The following is a 6000-nucleotide window of genomic DNA, read 5'->3' as shown; positions in this document are numbered from 1 at the left end:
AAAAGCCAAACACTAAAAATAAAAATAAAGGAAATAGAGTTTAAAATAAAGCCACGTAAAGATGGAAAACACACAGAGAGTCTGGATATTATATGTTACTGTGTTATCTTTGAATTGTTTGGCTGCTGATGAAGGAACAACAGCTGCTAAAAGACACTTGATTATAAATGCTGCTGGATTAATCCAACACATGTATTTTGAAAATGCCTTAACTTCAAAATTTAAGTCAAAAGGCATATTACTTTGGAGAAGAGGTTTTGCTTTTGTTTCCACATGAAATGAGTGGCCGTGGATTCATTCTGGGCTAAGAAAAATTAAGGTTGATCAAGGAAGAGCCCCCCCCTGAGAAATCTCCAATAGGAGCAGATGGCCCAGATGTCTGAGTTCTACATCCAGAACAGCTTCAAGACTGCTGGCTGAGATGATCAAGCCTCACAGAAATCTCCTTAATCATAATTTTAATTTTTCTTTAGGTCTCTGTAAGATTATCAGCATCCCCAGAATGCAGCTTAGCGCAGTCCTTTTGGGTGCACTCTAGCAGTGCATGTTAATACAACAAGGACCCTGAGAAGCCCTGCAGCAGATAGACCTGCTTCGACACACAATCGTCCCCCATCTACCTTGCCCACTCCCTGTCTCCCATCCCTGGTTCCACTGAATTCTAAGAAAGGCTGAAGAACAAGAGCTATGGATTCAGTTGGCTCAAGCCACAGTTAAGAGTCTCTGCTGGTTCCTTAGCTAAAGAATAGTTTTCTAGACATGAGCAAGACCCAAGTGGCCAACCAAGGATCTGACTGTGAACAGCCAATCCTCTTCCAAATGTCCTTAACATTCTGTGAGTAGCATATATGTGGCAGAATCTCCCAGAGCCCAGGATGCAATGAACTTACCTATGCAGCCTGTGAGCCCTGCTGAAACCCTTTGGACCCCTGACGTTGAGGCAGACTCAGCACTGAATGAGACATCCTGTCCTCCCATCTGACTTGTGCTGGGGAATCCCAGAACACCCGTTCTCAAATAGCCAACTAACCCTGTAGAGACATCTAAAATACAGCCCGTCACACAGGATGGCTTTAGCGGCAGCTTCCAGTATCACTACTGGCTACTGGCTAATCAACCCAACTTTCACCTGCAGCCCACCTAACCACACCCCACTCATGCATCGAACTTCCTCATGGATTCAGGCACTAACATTTTTTTGTCAAGCTGTTCTTGAGCTACCCAGGATTTGACAGAAAAGAGTTTAGGACACAAAACTAGCAAATCAAAGGGCGTGCTTGGCTTTGCCTTCTGTCTCTGTGACATCTTCATTCGACAGCTGCAGGCTCTCCAGCGGGAGGCCTGGAGCCCACAGTCCTGCCAAATGGCAACTTCTGCTGTTCCCTCCTCACCTGTGGTGGCCTGTAGGCTGTCACCTGAAGCCTTGCTGGCCTTTGTTCCCTTCGAAGGCTCCCCAGGCAACCAGGCACATGTTCTGCTGACAGAGGTGTCACGCGAGGAGCCCAGAAAGTGATATAAAATGGAAAGTGGGTAATACGGGGGGTCTGCTGAGGTGACGTGGACACAAGCCCTCCCCCTAGAAAGAGTTTAACTGCTCCTACCTGAAGGCACAGAGCATGGGCTAAGGCCTCCCCTTGCCACTGCAGCTGTACAATCCAGTAGCTTTCCCTGCCCCTCCCTTCCTCCCCCTGCAGCCCTTCCCAGTCAGCCATGGCTCTCTGTATTTCCTGTGAGGTTTAGTCCCATGGATCCCTTAGATATGAGGAATTCTTTAAAAACAACCCTGAAAGGGGGCCTGGGGATGTGGCACAGTTTTAAGAATGCTTGCCTAGCATGTGGAACACCCTGGGGTCCATCCCTCTATCCCCATTTCACATAAGCCATGCCTGCAATCCTACCATTCCAGAAGTGGAGACAGGAGGAGCAGAAGCTCAAGGTCATCCTTGACTATGTAGAGAAGTCAAAGTCAGTCTTTTCTACAGGAGACTCTGATTAAAATAATAATAATAATGAAACAGCCCAGAAAATATAAGAAAATGTTGAAAGAGATTCTGCAAGCTGGGGTTGTACAGACTTGTTACATTGTTTACCTTTCTGCTTCTGAAGAAACAAATGTATTCCTATAGAATTCCATATTGAAATTTTAATTTAAAATTGAAATCAGAATGCATACACATGTGGGTGTGAATATACATAAGCCTACAATATATGTATGTGCTGGTTTCCTACCTGACACCATTCTAAAATAGCTATTAGCAGCTGGATATGGTGATACACACATGAGGATTGTGAAGTGTGTGTGTGTGTGTGTGTGTGTGTGTGTGTGTGTGTGTGTGTAATGCAGCTATAATATAAACAAGTTTAAGCATCACTTTGAAGAGCCAGCTTTTCTAATGAAAGGATAAAGGATTGAGGCTGGAGTGCAGCTCAATGCTAGAATGCTTGCCTGACATTCCCAAGGCCCTGTGTCTAATTCCCAATGGGAAAGGAAGGAAAGAGAGAGAATGGGAGGGATCGAGAGAGAATGTGGCAGGAGAGAAAAAAGAAGGGAGGGAGGGAAAGAAGGAGGGAGGGAGGGAGGGAGGGAGGGAGGGAGGGAGGGAGGGAGGGAGGAGAGAGGAGTTAGCTAAATCCTCAGTGAGCAAGAGAAGGTTCCCCAGGTAAGGAAGAAGAGTGAGCAGTCCCTGCTGCCGGAGTTCACAGGAGCAAGCCCGCTTTACAAAGTGTTGAACTTGATTCTATTTAAGGCAAATCAGTCAGGCATGGTGGTGTGAGTTTGAGGTCAAGCCAGGCTACACCTTGTTGGAAGCTGGGAGTGGATAAACAGAAAGGAAGCAACAGCATTAGAATGGGGAGTTGGGTAGAGGAGCTGAACCTTACTGGCTCTCGGCAGAGCTGGTTTCTGAAGCACTGGGTTTTAGCCATTCGTCAGCCTCTGCAAGCCAAGGGTCAGATGTGAGGTGGGAAGTTGGAGAGCATGGGGGGCCAGCCCATCTGTTGTTTCTACAGACCCAGCTTTAGATTTAATCACTAATCCTTTCCCTGATCAGAAGGACACCCTGGGTCCTGGTCCCAGCCTCAGCAGAAACCCTTCCTCACCCACTGTGTGTAGAAGTTCAAATGGCCAAAAGACACTTAAGGTCATGCTCAATCTCCTTAGCAATCAGGGAAATGCAAATCAAAACAACTTTGAGATATCATCTTACACCTGTCAGAATGGCTAAAATCAAAAACACCAATGATAGCCTTTGCTGGAAAGGTTGTGGAGGAAGGGGTACCCTCGTCCATTGCTGGTGGGAATGCAAACTTGTGCAACCACTTTGGAAATCAGTGTGGCGGTTTCTCAGGAAATTCAGGATCAACCTACCCCTGGACCCAGCAATACCACTCTTGGGAATATACCCAAGAGATACCCTATCATATGACAAAAGCATTTGTTCAACTATGTTCATAGCAGCATTATTTGTTATAGCCAGAACCTGGAAACAACCTAGATGTCCTTCAATAGAAGAATGGATGAAGAAAGTGTGGAATATATACACATTAGAGTACTACTCAGCAGTAAAAAACAATGACTTCTCGAATTTTGCATGCAAATGGATGGAAATAGAAAACACTATCCTGAGTGAGGTAACCCAGACCCAAAAAGAGGAACATGGGATGTACTCACTCATAATTGGTTTCTAGCCACAAATAATGGTCATTGAGTCTATAATCTGGGATTCTAAAGAAGCTAAATAAGAAGGTGAACCCAAAGAAAAACATATAGTTGTTATCCTGGGTATGGGAAGTAGACAAGATTGCCGGGCAAAAAATTGGGAACTTGGGGGTGGGGTGGGACGGGAGTAAGGGGAGATGGGGAGAGAAAAGTAAGAAGGGGAGAATGGGGGGAACTTGGGGAAACAGGATGATTGGGAGAAAGGAAGGTTGGATAGAGGAGCAGGGAATCACATAACTTAATTAAGGGAGCCATCTTAGGGTTGGCAAGAGACTTGAACCTAGAGGGGCTCCCAGGTGCCCAGGGCGATGTCCCCAGTTAGCTCCTTGGGCATCTGAGGATAGGGGGAACCTGAAATGACCCTATCCTATAGCCATACTGATGAATATCTTGCATATCACCATAGAACTTTCATCTGGCGATGGATGGAGATAGAGACAGAGACCCACACTGGAGCATCGGACTGAGCTCCCAAGGTCCCAATGAAGAGCAGAAGGAGGGAGAACATGAGCAAGAAAGTCAGGACCACGAGGGGTGCACCCACCCACTGAGACAGTGGGGCTGATCTATTGGGAGCTCACCAAGGCCAGCTGGACTGTGACTGAAAAAGCATGGGATAAAACCGGACTCTTTGAACATGGCGGACAATGAGGGCTGATGAGAAGCCAAAGACAATGGCACTGGGTTTTGATCCTACTTCATGTTCTGGCTTTGTGGGAGCCTAGCCAGTATGGATGTTCACCTTCCTAGATATAGACAGAGGGGGGAGGACCTTGGACTTTCCACAGGGCAGGGAACCCTGACTGCTCTTTGGACTGGAGAGGGAGGGGGAGAGGAGTGGGGGGAGAAGGAGAAGAGTGGGAGGAGGGGGAGGGAAATGGGAGGCTGGGAGGAGGCGGGAATTTCTTTCTTTTTTTCTTTCAATAAAAAAAAAGAAAAAGAATCATTTCAAAAAGATTCAGCGAAAACAATGAATATCCTCTTTCATGACTCGGGTGTCCTTGTTTTTTTAAAGTTTCTACTCTGTCATTTTTTTCTTGTTCGAGATGGATAAGTGTATAAATGTGTAATTAATAGGGTATTCACCCCCAACTGAAACATCATGGCTTCAGGGTGGCCATTCTAACGGTATAGGAGTTCATTGAGATGTATAGCATTTGGGACTGGGCAAGTGTTTGTCTGAGTGGCTCTGTTAGTCTAGCTGTATGATGTTTCTATAAGTGGGTTTATTGCAATAAAGTTGTTTTTATAGTTAACAATCAGTGTTTTAAAAGATGGGCTTGATGGGATAAAACCGGACGCTCTGAACATAGCGGACAATGAGGACTGCTGAGAAGTCAAGGACAATGGCACTGGGTTTTAATCCTACTGCACGTACTGACTTTGTGGGAGCCTAGGATGTTTGGATGTTCACCTTACTAGACCTGGATGGAGGTGGGTGGTCCTTGGACTCCCCACAGGGCAGGCAACCCGGTCTGCTCTTCGGACTGATGAGAGAGGGGGAGTTGATTGGGAGAGGGGGAGGGATATAGGAGGTGGTGGCAGGGAAGAGACAGAAATCTTTAATAAATAAATAAATAAATAATAAAAAATATAAATGAATAAAAAATAAATAAATAAAATAAAAATAAAAGATGGGCTTGTTCCACAGGAATATCAATTCCTAAAATGTTCAGTAATCAAAGTCCACTTAAAGAATTAGCGCAGTGCACATAACAGAATATAAGTGGAGTGTCAAACGGATGAATGAGATCAGTGAAGCCAAGACAAAAATAATCTCCAAGATGTACTATTTAGCTTTTGACAGAAGTCCAGTTGCCCTATGGGGACAAGGTCATCCCCTGCCTAGCAAGGAAGAGCTACCGATTAATCACCAGAACTAACGCTAGCAAAGCCTGTCCCTCGGCTGACAGCCAGGTCCAAATGGTTAAGCACAGTGGGACAGACTTTGGGAATAGTTTTGTTCCAGAAAAATCAAAGCTATTTCCTTCTGAACAGAAACCTGATCGCAGTTGAAAAGAAAAAAGGCAGGCATAATTTTTTGTGTGTATTTATGCTTCTTGGGGTTAGAAAGCCGTTGACTTGATATCAAAGCTAGACGTTTCTAAGCAAATGACATCTTTGGGAGGTGGGGACTACTCTGCATGTTCATGTCTGTGCATGTGTGTGAAGGCAAACGACAACCCCGTTCCGTGTCCTTGAGTGCCATCACCTTGGTTTTATAATATTTGCTTTTATTTTATTTTCTATTTATTACTTGTATAGATGTGTGTGTGTGTCTC

Source organism: Microtus pennsylvanicus, chromosome 3, assembly GCF_037038515.1.
Source record: "Microtus pennsylvanicus isolate mMicPen1 chromosome 3, mMicPen1.hap1, whole genome shotgun sequence".
In the NCBI taxonomy this organism is placed as follows: Eukaryota; Metazoa; Chordata; class Mammalia; order Rodentia; family Cricetidae; genus Microtus; species Microtus pennsylvanicus.
This window is presented reverse-complemented; position numbering follows the sequence as displayed.